This window comes from Rhincodon typus, chromosome 9 (assembly GCF_021869965.1).
Source record: "Rhincodon typus isolate 14 chromosome 9, sRhiTyp1.1, whole genome shotgun sequence".
NCBI lineage: Eukaryota > Metazoa > Chordata > Chondrichthyes > Orectolobiformes > Rhincodontidae > Rhincodon > Rhincodon typus.
Genome location: NC_063340.1, coordinates 9,782,861 through 9,799,865, shown reverse-complemented (window position 1 = coordinate 9,799,865; position 17,005 = coordinate 9,782,861).

The window sequence follows — 17,005 nt, the reverse complement described above, 5'->3', positions numbered from 1 at the left end:
ATTAACAACTATTCACCCTCCCAGCCTGATCGTTAGCAACTCCTCTGTCTGTCCAACTGTCCTTCTCTCTCTTTGGGCTCTATCCTATCGTTTACTCCCTACCCCACCCACTTCCCTATTTTCTGCATATAGACTGACGTCTTCCCAGCCACCATCAGTTCTGAGGAAGGGTCACCGGACCCGAAACGTTAACTCTGTTTTCTCCTCCACAGATGCTGCCGGACCTGCTGAGCTTTTCCAGCAACTTTGTTTTTGTTGTTGGGTTGTAAGATGTTGTTATCGACAAATGATTGGTCACGGTGCCTCAATCATATTTTATATATGTAAATCTCTTCAAATGGCTCTTGGAGCTGTGATGAGGGATTTTATAAATAAAGGTCTTCTGACTCGTTTTTTAAAAATAGATCACTGCTAATTTTAAAGGCTTGAAATTCTTGGGATGGCAGGAAAGGAGTTTTCTACAAGGAGGTGCGTGCGTTTTGTGGCAGAAAACCATATTAAGCAAGGCCAGCAAAAGTGAGAACTAGAATTACGTTTTATTGTCACGTGTACTTAAGTACAGAGATACAGGAGTACAGCGAAAAGTGTACAAAGTCGCAATTTGGAAGGGGTGCAGAAAAGGGCGAGGAGAGGATGAATTCTCTGCCCACTGTCTTGGTGTCAACATAGGAACATAGAAGATAGGAGCAGGTGGAGGCTATTTGGCCCTTCAAGCCTGCTCTGCCATTCTTCACGATAATGGCTGATTGTCCAACACAGTAGTCTAATCCTGCTTTCTCCCCATAACCTTTGATCCCATTCGCCCCAAGTGCTGTATCTAGCCGCCTCTTGAATACATTCAATGTTTTGGCATCAACTACTTCCTGTGGTAATGAATTCCACAGGCTCACCACTCTTTGGGTGAAGAAATGTCTCCTCATCTCCGTCCTAAATCATCTACCCTGAATCCTCATACTGTGACCCCTGGTTGTGGACACACCCACCATCGGGAACATCCTCCCTGCATCTACCCTGTCCAGTCCTGTTAGAATTTTATAAGTCTCTATGAAGTCCCCCCTCATTCATCTGAACTCTAGTGAAAACAATCCCAACCTAATCAATCTCTCTTCATACATCAGATGTGCCATCCCTGGAATCAGCCTGGTAAACCTTTGCTGTACTCCCTCAAGAGCAAGAGCATCCTTCCTCAGAAGAGGAGACCAAAACTATTCCAGGTATGGTCTAACCAAGGCCCTGTACAACTACAACAACACATCCTTGCTCCTGAAATCAAAACCTCTCACAATGAAGGCCAACATATCATTTGCCTTCTTTACCGCCTGCTGCACCTGCATATTTACCTTCAGCGCCTGGTGCACAAGGACACCCAGGTCCCACTGCACACTCCTCTCTCCCAATTTACAGCCCTTCAGGTAGTAATCTGCCTTCTTTGCTTCCAAAGTGAATAACCTCACAATTATCCAAATTACACTGCGTCTGCACATGGAATAGGCGAAGGAATTCCTGGACTATTTTGGGAATTCCTTATAGGGAATTATGTAGGCCTCACCTGAAGCCTGGTCAGCTAAAAGCAGCTGTAAATCCCACCAAAACTTCAGGAAACATCTCAATGCCTTTGACGGCCAAGGTACCTCGCAAAGGGATGGATTCCAGAGATCATCAAGTTTTTGTGCTCCTTCAAAGGGTGTGGGTTTCACTGGCTAGGCCAGCATTCATTGCCCATTCCCAAATTACCCTTGACAAGCTTGTGGTGAGCCACCTTCTTGAACTACTGCTGTCCATCTGGTGCATGTAGACCACAGTGCTGTCAGGAAGGAAGTTCTAGCATTTTGACACAGTGAGATGAAAAGGGGCCATTAACTTTCTGAGGTAAAAAGGTGTAGAGCTGGATGAACACAGCAGGCCAAGCAGCATCAGAGGAGCAGGAAAGCTGATGTTTTGGGCCTAGGCCCTTTGGCCTGCTTTGTTCATCCAGCTCTACACCTTGTTATCTCAGATTCTCCAGCATCTGCAGTTCCTACTATCTCTGAAACTTTCTGAGGTGATTCTCCTGCATCTTTGTTATGGCTTTGGGTCTTTTAAATGCCAGCGGTCCACCCAGAACTTTTGAATGAGCCTTTCCCAGGATTTGGAATGGCTCTTGTGAGCCAGACAGGGATTCTGTTCAATTTTAATGTGCTGGTACTTCTGACTATAGGTATATAGGTACAGAGATAACTACTTGGAGCATGAACCCACACCCCTCCATGAGGACCCTTTATTCGCAATATTAGAAGTGGCTCCTAAATCTGTGGCCCCTAAATCAAATCATTCATGAGTCACTTCTTATCTAAGATCAGGCCAATGTAAGACTCTCAACCGGCCTTTGAAAGGGGCAGTTAGTGAAGGGTAATAATTCTAGTCTTTCTGGTATGCTCACTGCCTTTAAATGAATGAAAAATGTTGAACTATCTTGCTTTCAAAGGTGAAGGAGCTGACTGTTAACTCTGAGAAGGCTCACTCATGGAGGGTTGATTTTACTGTGTGTGACTGGGCCTCACTCCAGCTCAAAGACTGGCGAGACCCCTGTGTGGCTATTTTTGCTCAGATCAGGGGCCCTGAGGGCATCCACCCCACTGAAGGCTGCCAAAGAATCAGAGACTGTTTGCTCTTTAAGGCAGGGCAGTGCCACTGGGAGGCAGAGGCTGCAGCCAGTATTGCAACCACCCAAGGCCAAAGATCACTGAGATTCCCAGGCCACAGTGACTCTGTGGGAAGGGGATTGTAGAGTGTGATTCGTGATGCATGTGAGGGCTTGGAGGAACGTTGGCAGCAAGGGCAAGGGGGTTTGTTCTCAGAGGCCACCCCTTCCCGATACTGGGTTCGTTGACAAAGCATTTGGAGCCTGATAATGTGATACCCTCCCCTGGAAGTCAGCAAACAATGCCAACACTGCTTTGCAGGCTTTCTAATTGTGAGTTCCCCACTAGTCATTGGTTAAATACCAGGGAGGTGAATAGTGGGCATTAAGTGCTTTTGAATGGTCTTCCCACTACAGACTTGACTGAGAAAAAGATATCATCGAATTGTTACAGCACCGATGGAAGTCACCTGCCCTTTCCCCATATCATTGCCATCTTCTTCCTACATAATTTACCATCCAACGCCTTCTTGGATGCCTCAGTTGAACGAAACGCCACCACACCTACACACCCACCATCCCTCCGACACCATTAAATGCTCCCTGACACCAGCCTCACCATGAGGGAGAGCATTAAATTCCACCCAAAGAATGGCCTTTTGTTGTTGAATGCTGGTGGGCATATACCCCAGTATTAGCATGGCGAGATGGGGAGAGAGAAAAGCATCATTGACAACGTTTTTGAAAAGAGAAATGTTTCTGCGAATTCAGAAGTAGAAAATTCATTCACTAGCTGACCTTTAAGAAACCCCTGTCAATGGCATTGGGCAGAAGTCCTTGAAGAAAGGAGGGCTTGGGACATGAATCGGAGCAATGTTTGAGGAGTGGCAGCCTGCGTATAATGGAATTTCCAGCAGAGATACCAATTCCTTCGATCTGGACTAAATGAGGCAAATGAAGGAGTGAATAAGGAGATGGAAAGCGAAACAAGTGATAACATCAGTAAGCAAAAATCAAGAAACTACAATTATCTATGATCTGTAGATTTATAGCGTGCTTTTCACCCTCTAAAATGTGATGTAGTTAAACTATTACTCAGAACTTATTGGCATAATTATTTGCAATGATAGCTCATGAAACATATTTTTTGAGAGTTAATTACGTGTTATAAGATACATGTAAAGAGGTGTGGTGGTTTTGTCTGTGTGTGGTGTCTTGTACAGATGTTTTCTTTTGCCAGTGGTAGCCCAGCTTATATGCTTTACCATTTCAATGATGTAGCAGCCGTGACTCCCTTGATAGATACTTTCCATTATATAATTTCCATTCATATATAAAAAAAACTAGTGTGTCACATATTTCTCCTGTGTAAGATAAAGGAAGAAACAGCAATTGACTCTCTTTTAATTTCTTTTATGCGTATTTTGGTTTCATATTTCTTGTTCAGTTATTTTTCTGTTTGTGGAAATAATAGTAGAAAAGGTTTATACACATGCTTTCCTGACATGCAAAGTCTATCCAAGATAACATTTCAAAGCATGTTATGAGAAACAATTCCGTTTCCATCTTCAGCTTTTAAAATTATCTTGGTGTTAATCCTTATCTTAATGTTTCAATTCCAGGCTATTCCTCTGAAGAATTACATAGACAATATTACATAGAATATGGCGTTATTATAAACAGAAGAGTTTCAAGGTCTTTCAACCCAAGTGGTCTATCACATCAGCCTCCCGCTCTAACCTACTTCATCTCATACGATCAATATATCCAGCTATTCCTTTCTGCCTGAAAACAAAAATTGCTGGAGATCACAACAGGTCAGGCAGCATCTATGGAGCTTGCTCTGTCTCCATGGATACTGCCTGGCCCGCTGTGATCTCCTGCACATTTTGCTTTTAGTACAGATTCCATCAGCTGCAGTAATTTGCTCCTACATTCCTTTCTCCTTCATGTTCTTATCTTGCTTCCCCTCAAATGGATCAGTGCTATTTACCTCAAACACTCTACGTGGCAACAGGTCCCACATTTTAACCACTATGTAGAGCTTTCTCCTGAATTCCCTGTTGCAGTTTATTGACTATCTCAACATTAATGGCCCCTGAGTTTTGGTTTTAACTACAAATAGAAGTACCTGTTTCACTTCAGTTCTATTGAACCCCTTCATAATATTGATGACTGCTATTAGGTCAGCCCTTAAAGAATCATGTCACCGTAGAACAGTTACAGCACAGAAAGTGATCATTCAGCCTTCAGTGTCCATGCCGACTCTCTGCAACAGCAAATTAGCTGGTGATATTTCTCAGCCTTTCCCCATAGCCCAGCAGTTTTTGTCTCTTCAGGTGCTAAGCCCATTCCCTTTCCAAAGCTGCAATTGAATTCCCCCTCCCCCACACTCTTAGGCAGCACATTCCAAACCATAACCACCTGCTGCATAAAAAGTTAAGTTTGTCCTCATGTCTCACCTGATATCAGTGTCCTCTGGTTCCCATTCATTCTGCCACGGCGACAGTTTCTCCCTATCTACCCCTGTCCAGATCCTCTTAAGGGTTTGAACACCTCAATCAAATCTCCTCTCGATGTTGTCTCCTCCAAGGAGAACAGTCCTACCTTCTCCAATTCATCTAGAATTGTTATTGTTTAGGTTATGAAAACTAATAGTGAAAATTTATACAAATGGTTTGGGTAAAAGGACTGATGGGGGTATGGTAGATCAATTTGCTGATGACACCAAGGTAGATAGGAAAGTGAGTTGTGAAGAAGACATACGGAGCTGACAAAGGGTATAGATACGTGAAGTGAGTGGGAAATGGAGTACAATGTGGGAAGGTGTGAAATTGTCTACTGTGGCTGAAAGAATTAAAAAAACCTAAACAGTGAGAGATTGCAGAACTCTGAGATGGATTTGGATGTTCCAGTGCATTAATCACAGAAAGTTAGTGTGCAGGTACCGTGAGTAATCAGGAAAGCTAATGGATTGTTATGGCTTATTGTGTGGGGGTATTAAATGTAAGAGCAGGGAAGTTATGCCTCAGTTATGTAGGGTATTGGTGAGGCTGCATTGGGAGTACTGTGTACAGTACTGGTCACCATATTGTTATGGACCAGACTAAACCCACTCAAAACATGTCAAGGAAATACCTAGACCCTAACATTTTCTTATTTTAAAGGCAAGTATCAGGCATTGCATTCTGGATACAATTACATTGGTCAAACTACCAGGCTTGAAGCAAAACACAATTTATTCATACACTATAGTTAAAAAACAGACAACAGAAAGGATTGGATAACTTAACTCTATTGGAAAACTTAACAGAATAATAGATTACTTAATTACTACACAGTAACTGTTCCAATATGGTAACATCCCTTAAGCACACCCTTGGCAAAGGCAAATTCAGTAAAACAGATTGTCTCACATGCAATTCTAGCAACAGGAAGAGAACCCCAGCTTTTAGCTGTCGCAAAGAGAGAGATAGCTGTAACAGCTTTTACAAATCCAAAAGCTACTGAAGGCTAAAACTAAAAATCCTGGTTCTGTGGGAGCTTGACCCCACCCATTCAGGCTGCTTCTATTGTACCAACTTGGAAAAAAATACCTCGGGCTTCACAAGCTGTTAACATTATTGACTTGAAGCAGATCATTCGTCACCTCTGTCTCAATCTTTCTTCATAAAAAAGGGACAAAATACGCCTCTTAAAGCCATGGTATTGTCACAATTCTTGCGGAAGAACGTTAATGTGTTGGAAGCAGTTCAGGAAAGGTTTCCTTGATTAATACCTGTATTGCCTTGTGAGGAAAACCTAGACAGGCTATGCTTGTATCTGTTGGAGTTTAGAAGAATCAGAGGTGACGTAATTAAAACATTTAAATCCTGATGGACTTGACCGGGTAGATGCTGAAAAGAAATTTCCTTTTGTGGGACATTCTAGAACAAGGGGGTCATAGTTTAAAAGTAAGGGGTGCCTACTTAAAGCAGAGATGAGGAAACAATTTTTTCTCTCAGAGGGTTGAGAATTTCTGGAATTCCCTTTCTCAAAAGGCAGTGGATGTAAAATCTTTAAATATTTTTAAGGTGGAGGTATATAGATTCTTGAATATTTGAGTTGAGGGTGTAAGGGGATAAAAGTAAGTTCTTTGCTGAGCACAGATCGTTCAACATCAAAGAACGGAAGGTCAGAGGGTGTAGCCTTTTCCTGCCCCAGTGAATTTATTTCTTCCTATCTTGACTCTATTTTCTCTCCTCTTTTTGAGTCTCTTCCCATTCACACTTGTCTTCTGATTCTTTACACCTGTCCTTCCATTTCTAATTTCACTGTCCTACGCACTTCCTCTTCATCACGGATGTGCAATCCCTCTGTACATCTATCCTCCAGTGGGCTGGTCTGAAGGCTCTCTACTTCTTCCTCGAAATGAGCCCTGAACAGTCTCTGTCCATCACCGTCCTCCTTTGCCTAACCAAGCTCGGCCTCACTTTGAACAATCTCTCCTTTAACCCTTCTCACTTTCTCCAAGTCATGGGTTAGGCTATGAGTGTCTGCATGAATCCCAGCTCTGCCTGTTTCTTTGTGGGGCATGTGTAAAATTCCCTTGTTACTCAGGCCCTCACCCCCAATACTTTGTCTGATGATGTTATTGGTGCTGCTTCCTGTTCTTGTCTGGAATTGGAAAATCATCAGTTTTGCTTCCAATTTCCATCCTTACTTTGCCTTCACCTGTTGCATCTCTGACTCTTCCCTTCTTTAACTTCATTGATTTTTGGGAATATGTTGTCCAACGTTACGCATGACAAACCGGCTGACTTCCACAGTTACTTCGACTACATCTCCTCACACCCTGCTTCCTATTAAGATTCCATTCCATTGTCCCCATTTCTTTGTCGCATTTGTTGTGATAATGCCACCTTCACAGGCTTGCCTGTGACATGCCCTGTCTTGTCCTCAAATAAAGGTTCCCCCCTGCACTCTGGTTGCCAAGAGCCCTCATGCATTTTCTGATCCAACTCTCGCACTTCTGCCCTCATCACTTCCCTTCCTCCCAGAACAGCAATAGAGTCCACTGGTCTCCGCATTCAAAAGATCATCCTCCTCCATTTCTGCCACCTCCAAACACACCTTCCCCTTCCCTCCGCTGTCAGCGTTCTGTAGGGAACGTTCCCTCCATGATAACCTGGTCTGCTCCTCCCAAAACTTCCTTACTCCTCCATGGCACCTTCCCACACAATTGCAGAACTTGTAACACTTGTCTGTTCACTTCCTCCTCCTTTGTCCAAGCTCTCAAATACACTTTCTAGGTGAAGTAACATTTTACTTGTAAAAACTGGAAGAATTGCGGATGCTGGAAATCAGAAACAAAATCAGAAATTGCCTGAAAAGCTCAGCTGGTCTGGCAGCATCTGTGGAGAGAAGTCAGAGTTAATGTTTCAGGTCGACTGACCCTCCCTCAGAACTAAAGGCAGCCAGAAAAATGTTGGTTTTCATGCAGAAGATAGGGTGGGGAGAGTGGGGTAAGGAGTAAACGATAGGTGGAGATAGAGACCAAAGGAAGAACAGAATAGTTGGCCAGACAAAGGAGTGGATAACAATCGGCCTGGGAGAATGAATACCTACTAATGGGGACAATTAATGACTAACAATAGATTGTGTGTAATAGCAGACCATGTGATAACAAGGCCTGGTGTGTGGGGCTTGGGGTAAGGACAAGGGAGAAGGTGCCTCGAGCCCTAAAATTGCTGAACTCAATATTGAGTCCAGAAGGTTGCAGAGTTCCCAAGAGTAAAATGAAGTGCTGTTCTTCCAGCTTGAGCCGTGACTCGCTGGAGCACTGCAGCAAGCCTGAGATAGAGATGTTCACCAGGGAACAAAGCGGTGTGTTGAAATGGCAGGCAACTGGAAGCTCAGGGTCTTTTTCACAGACAGAACGTAGATGTTCTGTGAAGCGGTCACCTAGTCTATGCTTCATTTCCCCAATGTAGTGAATTGTGAACAGTGAATGCAGCAGACTACATTGTGGGAAATATAGGTAAAGTACTGCTTCACCTGGAAGGTATGTTTGCGCCCTTGGATGGTGAGGAGGGAGGAGGTAAATAGGCAGGTGTTGCACCTTCGCTGGTTACAGGGGAAGGTGCCATGTGGTTGTGGGGTGGGGCTAGGGAGTTGGGAGTGAAGGTAGAGTGGACCAGGGTGTCCCAGAGGGAACGGTCCTTGCAGAAGGCTGACAAGGGAGGGGAGGAGAATTGTGTCTTGTGGTGGAATCCCACTGGAGGTAGTGGATATGGCAGTTGATGATCCTCTGGATGTGGATGCTGGTGGGTTGGTGGGTGCGGACAAGGGGGACCCTATCACTGTTGTGGGAAGGAAGAGAGGGGGTGAGGGTGGAAGTGCGGGAGATGGGTCAGACACGGCTGAGAGCCCTAATAATTGCAGTGCTGGGGAATCCTCAGTTGAGGAAGAAAGTGAATGTTTCAGAGGCTCCCCTTGTCGAAGTTGGCCTCATCAGGACAGATGCAATGGAGTTGGAGGAACTGGGAGAATGGAGTCTTTACAGGAAGTAGGGTATAAGGATGCATAGTCCAAGTAACTGTGAGATTTGATGGGTTTATAGTGGATATTGGTGGCCAGTCTATCCCCAGAAACGGAAACAGAGATGTCGAGGAAGGGAAGGGAGAAATCACAGTTGGATCAGATGAAGGTGAGAGTGGGGTGGAAATTGGGAGCAAAATCGATAACCTTTTCCAATTCCGGATGCTAGGAAGCAGCACTGATGATACCATTGATATATCGGAGAAAGAATTATGTGGGTGGCTCCTGGAATAGGACTGGAACAAGGAATGTTCCATGTACCCCACAAAGAAACAGGCATAACTGAGGCCCATGTGGGTACCCATGGCCACCCCTCTGACCTGAAGAGAGTGACAGGAATTAAAAGAGAGGTTGTTCAGGGTGAGGGCGAACTCGGCCAGGTGTAGGAGGGGGACGTTGGATGGGGCGGTTCGTGACTTTAATTCCAGGAAGAACTGGAGAGCCCTGAGACCATCTGATGGGGGATGGGCATGTAAAGGGATTACACGTCCATGATAAAGAAGAGGTGGCTGGAGCCTGCAAAATGGAAATTATGAAACTGGGATAAAGTGTCAAAGGAATCGCAGATGTAAGTGGGAAGAGACTGGACAAGTACATTTTCCGTGTACTTCTTTCAATCTGGTCTACTGTACTCGCTGCTCACAACTGAGTCTTATTTACGTTGCCGAGACCCAACGGAGACTGGGTGACTGCTTTGAGAAACACCTCCTCTTCTGTCTGCAGAAATGAGCCTGGTCTTTCAGTTGCTTGCCATTTCAATAAAGCCACCTTGACATAATGCAAACATTTCTATCCTAGGCCTGCTACAGGGTTCCAGAGAAGCTCATTGCACAGTGGAGGAGCAGCACCTCACTTTCTCCTCAGGTACTTTACATCTTCTATCACTCAATAGTCAGTTCGACGGCTTCACCTTTGCCCTTCATTTACTGTAATCTCCACCCTCCCACTGCTTTATCTTGTCTGTGTCTTATTGACATTGCTGTCAGAAGAGAGGACCCATTTCCTCTGTATCCGCCTTTACCACTCTCTTTGTCTTTTGCTCTGGACACCCTTACTGTCTGCTCTACTCCTCCTGCCCCTCTGTCACCAGCATAAATCCACCAGTTTTCAGCTTCTGCAGTTCTGAAGACAGACATATCAGACTCAAAACCCTGTTTCTCGCTCCACAGATGCCGTGAGAGCTGCCAAGTTTCTCTAGCATTTTCTGTTTTTGTACTAGGGATGCTAAAGTCTGCTAAAATATCTTCAATCTCGGTCCAACTGAACAATACTAATTCAGTACAGACAAAGAATTGGATGTGAGATTTCCTTCTTGGGAAAAAAATACAACCAATATAACTAAGTCTTTCGAGTAAACAATTCTAATTTTGTAGTGAATCATGAAATGGGTTATAATAACAAGTTTTTACTTGCTAAAAGAATAAAAACTATTTTTGCATTTAATTTTGCGTCGTGCCTGTATCTGAACAAGTTAATACAATTCTGTAAAAGTCATCAGCATTGATACAAATAATAGAGTTCTGTGGTGCCATATAATATGTCAGACTTCAACATTAACCCTGCAGTAAAGCAAAAAAAAAAGCCATGTTCCTACTGTGGGTACATTAATACATTTTAATCAGGCACAAATGCAGTGAAATTGCCTTTTGGTCTTCACCAGTACAGAGAGCTTTTTGTGTTGTACCCAGCCTAACCCACTAGTTCTGGTTTTGTGCATGTGAAATTAATTATGAGGAAATACTAAAACACTTGGGTAGATATTACTCTTCCACCAGATGTTCCATATGTGAGAATATATTTACCCTTTTTTGAGTCAAGCATAACAAAACTACTGTATTTGATCAGTGTTGTTTCTGTTTTCCTTCTGAACTATTCCCTGCTCTTTGAAGGCCATATGGCCTTAGGAATGAAAATGTTGGAATTGCTGTCAGTCAAGAAACATCTTGGGAACTACTGTTTGCACTGTACGGTCGTGCAGCAAAACAAGAAAGGGACTTTCCAATGTGCTATTAACTGCAAAATATACTCCAGGCACTCAAATTTTAGCATCAAGTCATGGTGTTAGGTTTATATTTGAGAAGGGTTTGCCATTTTATTTACATTTTGTGCCCATTTCCTGCAAGTTTAATCCTTTTATGATGTATTCTTATCTGATGAGTCAAAGACCATTACCAATGTAATCTCATAGAATGACTTATGGAACAGATAAAGCTATTGATATTTGACTTCAGCTAGTTAAAGGTGAATTACAGAACTTTAGAAAGTATTGATCTAATAAAATCATTCTCATTAAGATCATGCACATTCTGCTATTATGTAAACTTAAACTAATTTATGTAATGTACCCAACAGAATTGAGCAGCATGGCTGAAAAATCAAATGTATGACACTGTTCAAAATTCCTCCCTGAACTCCAACTGTATAAAACATCAGGCTGTGAATTGGATCGAACAAAACATTCTTCAACCCTTGTTGTCTCCATATGGCTGACTGCGTTCCAACACCGCAGAGCCATTATGTTCCATTTATCATCTAAACTCTTCTTTTGCAATGCGAATATGGTTTATAGTAAGACAGTGCAAAAGATCATGCTATTTTTTTCACCCATACGGTATTATTTTAATGTCAACTTAATCCACATATTCACTATTAAGTGAGCAAAAACAAAACTTCCTATCTCTACGCGAGCTTGAAGAATGCTAAATTATCACTGTTACCCTCTCCTGTACTATCAGTGTTATTTCGCATTTACGGTCCCATTATCATGTTAGCTTTAAATTTAGGTTTCAAAGCCCTTCATCAATCTTGCTCTGAAAACAAATTTGTACACTATTTTTTATATACTGGTATCATTAAACATAAACCTCATTAATAACCTCATTGATAATCACTCAGCTTTCTGTGTTCCACTTTTGCTAATAGATACCCATTCATTAGGCACACATGTTTCACATTTCCTTTCCCAATGTGCATTTTGTTACATTAATTCATGTTAAAAATCCATCTGCCACTTCTTAGGCTCTCCGTTTAATTTCTACGAATGCCTTTGAATGTTGTTAATTTCCCTTAGGTAGTTCTAATGATCTGAGTTTTGGCTTTAGAGACCAAACCCAATCAAAAAGGCTCTATAATTCAATTTTCTGTTTAGACCGCCCTGGGGAAGGAAGGAGCCTGACCACCCCCCAACTTCCCCCTTCTGAGGCCCAGACCTGGTGTTGTGCAGGGTTGCATGAGTGTCCAAAGCAAAAGGCCACTAGGCCGTTAAAAATTGATCCTTGGTTCTTGTTTGAGTACTGGGCACCGCTGAAAGGTAACCTTCACTTAAAACATAGTGTTGGGAAAGGGAGTGGTCGGTGGTTTGGAACGGGGCAAGGGGAGCCTGATGACTGAAGAAGGATCCCGACCTGAAACGTCAGCTTTCCTGCTCCTCTGGTGCTGCCTGGCCTGCTGTGTTCATCCAGCTCTACACTGTGTTATCTCTGACTCCAGCATCGGCAGTTCTTACTATCTCTGAGCCTGATGATTGTTCTGTTAGGTGACCAGTTTATGAAAGGGGTCATATTGATGGGTTAGGCCACTGCTTTGCAGTTTTAGTTTAAAGGCACTTAACACCCTGTTCTAGGCATTGGTAGCACCGATGCAGAAATGGGGGTGGAGACCAACCCTTTGCTGAGTTAATATATATACTTTTTGCTTGATTCATGCCCTAACAATGAGATGCAATGTACAGCAATTTGTACTGCTCAGAGTTTTATCAAAATAAATTTGCATCACAGGTAGACAGGATGGTTACAAAGGTATTCAGCACACTTGCCTTCATTGTTCAGATCTTTGAGTGTAGGAGTTGGGAAGTCACGTTGAGGTTGTACAGGACATTGGTGAGGCCTCTTCTGGAGTACTGTGTCCATATCTGGATAACCTGGAAAGGGTTCAGAAAAGGTTTACCAGGACATTGTCGGGAATGGAGGGTTTGAGATATAAAAATAGCCTGGAAAAGCTGGGACCTTTTTCACTGGAGCATAGGAGGTTGAGGGGTGAACTTATAGAGGTTTATAAAATCATGAGGGGCATAGATAAGGTGGATGACAAGGGTCTTTTCCCCAGGGTGGGTGAGTTCATATGGGGCATATTTTTTGAGGTTATAGGAGAATGATTTAAAAAGGACATGAGTAGCAACTTTTTTATGCAGAGAGTGGTTCGTGTGTAGAATGAACTTCCAGAGGAAGTGGTGGATGCAGGTACAGTTACAATGTTTAAAAGACATTTGGATAAGTTCGTGAATGGGAACGGTTTGGAGGGATATGGGCTAAGCGCAGACAAGTGGGACTGGATTAGCTTGGGAACATGGTTGGGCATGGACTGGTTGGACCCAAGGGTCTGTTTTGGTGCTGGATGAGTCTAAACTATGGAATGCCAATCCATAGTTAGGAAGAAGTGCTTGGTCTATATCAGCAGACACAATTATGTTTCAAGTGCATGGCAGAAATATAATGTCACCTCATTCTCTTAATTATTTAAATTTTTTTTAGAATAAAAAGTGGTAAGAAGAAATTAATTTAAGCTGAGCTTAAGTATTCCAATTAACAATTGTCTTCAGGTGCAAATCTTGAGTCCGTGCAGCATTCCTGCCTCTGGGTCACAAAGTCTAACCCCAGAATCCATCTTTCAGGCTGATACTTTACTGCAATCTTGAGGGAGTGCTGCACTGTCAAAGTTGTGGTCATTTAAATGAGACACTAAACCGAGACCTGGCTTCTGAGGTGAGCACGAAATATCCAAGCCAACCGTTCTCCCTTCGGTGTTGTCGCTTAAGCAGAGTAACTGGTCGTTTTTGTTGTTTCTTTGGGACCTTTCTGCAGGTAAGTTAGCTGCTGTGTTTCCACGCTATAATAACAAGTAACGTAGGTTGTAAAGTGATTTGGGATGTCCCGAAGTTATAAAAGGGAAAATTCTTAACTGTATTATCAATTTTACCTCACTGAAACATCGCAATAATGCAGTCAACTTTAAGGAGGAGCTGACTGATTTCACAACAATTGTGTTGGGTCATCAGCTAAAGTTGTGCTAAACACAAATCAACAGTCCATGGAAGAGATGAATCTTAAATTAACTACTCACGTTCACTGTCAAATTGCTGGGAATTCCCTGATAAGCGAAAGAACTCTGGATGCTAGAAGTCAGAGATAGTTCTGAAGAAAGGTCACTGGACCTGAAACGTTAACTGTTTTTCTCTCCACAGATGCTGCCAGATGTGCTGGGTTTTTGCAGCAATTTCAGTTTTTGTTCCTGATTTGCAAGTTTGTTCTGCAAGAAGCTATGCTAAACACTCCAAAAGATGTTCAGATTCGCTTCTCTTCCCTGCAATATTGGCAGATTGTTAAAGGGTGTTAGTTACAATGTCACGATTAACACCCACACTCCCATGTTAGTTGAAAGGAAAGCAAGCCACTATTCACTTTCTTGATCACTCTCCAATGCACTCCTGCTGCAATTGAGCACATATGGGATATGACTCAGATTTGATGGTGATGTCCTACCAACAGCCTACCAACACAGTCGAAGGTCACACATGAAATAGAATTAGAATTAGCATTATTGTCACATGTACACACATCCTTTATTCACTAACAGGATGTGGGCATCACTGGCAAGGCAGCATTTATTGCCCATCCATATTTGCCCAGAGAGCAGTTCAGCATCAACCACATTGCTGTGGGTCTGGAGTCACATGTAGGCCAGACTGGGTAAGGGTAGCGGTTTCCTTCCCTAAAGGACATGAGTGAACCAAATGGGTTTTTCCCAACTATCAACAATGGATGCATGGTCATCATTAGATTCTTAATTCAGATATTTTATTGAATTTTGCTGTGGTGGGATTTGAACCCTGGTGCCCTGAATGTTATTTGGCTCTCTGGATTAACAGTCCAATGATAATACCACTAGATCATCACCTCCCCCTATGAGTATGGTGAAAAGTTTACAAGTCACCACTTACTTCGTCATCTTAGGCACAAAGGTACCTAGGTACTGATTCTTAAGCATAATTTCTTAGGGAATAAATTAACAAAATAAAGAAATAAAATGTTCAGAACACAGTCCTTCCAACCCCGTCTACACAGGCCCCTAGCCTCCAGTCCTTGCTGAGCCTTGACTCCAGACCGTACCAGGCTTCACCTTGAGGTTCCCAAGGCCGGAAGACTTTTCTGGAATCATCTTGAGGCTGCAAGTCCACACTGAGGCCACAACAGGCCAACGAGAGACCATCACGCTAGGCCAAAAGGCCGCCCCACCGAGGCAACAGATAGCCATGCCGGGTCCACGCTGAGACTGGGAGTCCGAGTGCGTGCTGAGGCCGGCAGTTCAGGACATTGCCAAGAAGAAAGAAGGAAAAGAAAAACACAACAGAGAAACAAAAAAGAAAAAAAGAAACGAAACAGACGGAGCAGACGAGCTCTGGCTGAGGAGGCCTACTCCGCCGCCATCTTGAATCTGACAAGGATTGCCCATTGGATCAAGCATCATAGGCAATTGGTGCCGCAGAATTCTCCTTTGAGGTTTGAAAGCCTTCAAAAGAGACAAGGAAGTAGACTGATTGGCAAAAAAATAGCGAGATAAATAAAATTAGCATTTGTAAAGGATCAGTTCCTGACTGGTTAATACTGAAGAAAGTGAATCATTCGGATGGGCATTTTGAGCCAGAAATTGGTGATGAATTTTTCACATTCCATGACTTAATACAATTAATTCTAAACTAGTCAGTTAGTGGAATTGAAGATATAATTACCTTCTTTCCCCCTTCAAATCCTTATTAATGCCTGGTTATGATTCTATGAACAGCAGCTGCTCTCTAGTACCTCAGGGACAGCCCAATGATTCATTGTCAGTGAGCATAAGCAAATTATTTAATTATAGGTACCATGGTCCAAGTCGATTCTGACCTCAATCCAACTTGCAAACATGTACATTCGAGTACACAGGCTGGAAACTAGCAGTAGGGTCCTCTTGTGGCTCAATGGTAGTGTCCCTAACTCTGATGGGGTTTATGTCCCGCCTGCTCCAGAGGTGGGTCAGAACATGTCTAACGCGAGCTGGCTTCCTTCCCTTTGCACAGGAGCCAGTTATTACTCCCCTAGCTCACACAGATCTGTGCAGATCCAGAAATGTATTTGTGCCATTCTGGTCTACATATGCCTTCGTGCCTTCAACCTACTGACTCATTGGTGGGTATAGATTTTCATTCATAATTATTGCCATCTTTATAGTCTGCTGTAGAAACGTTTTAATTATAGGGCACTCCAGCTGCAATGTTTAACTTTGACAAACCCACAACACTGACTTAATTGTTATGATAAAATGACAGAGCCGAGGATAGATTTGGAATAATTGGTGCTGGTTTTGGTGTTCTGCATTGTTGGCTTTACATGTAAAAAGAAAAATAGATGCATGTGTGCTTTGCTTTGCCAAAATAAGCAATAAATTAGATACTTGAAGAACGAATCGATGGGCAGAGTCTTGATTTTCCAGTGTAGTCTCTTCTGGCAATGCTGTATTTACCAAGTCCCTCCATGCTATTTGTTTGCAATTAAGAGGCTTCAAATTCTTATTTTTGTGCAGTTACTGACTCAGTGTATAAATACTTTTGTTCCTAATCATTTCTATGCCATTATCGAGGAAAAGATTAACCACATCCCTACAACAAGTAAGAATGCACATGAAAAGAAAACAAATTAGAGAAAATTGTTTTCTTTTGCAGCTAACATCAATAATTGTCACGTGTCTCTATGGTGACGGCCCTTCAGAAATGCA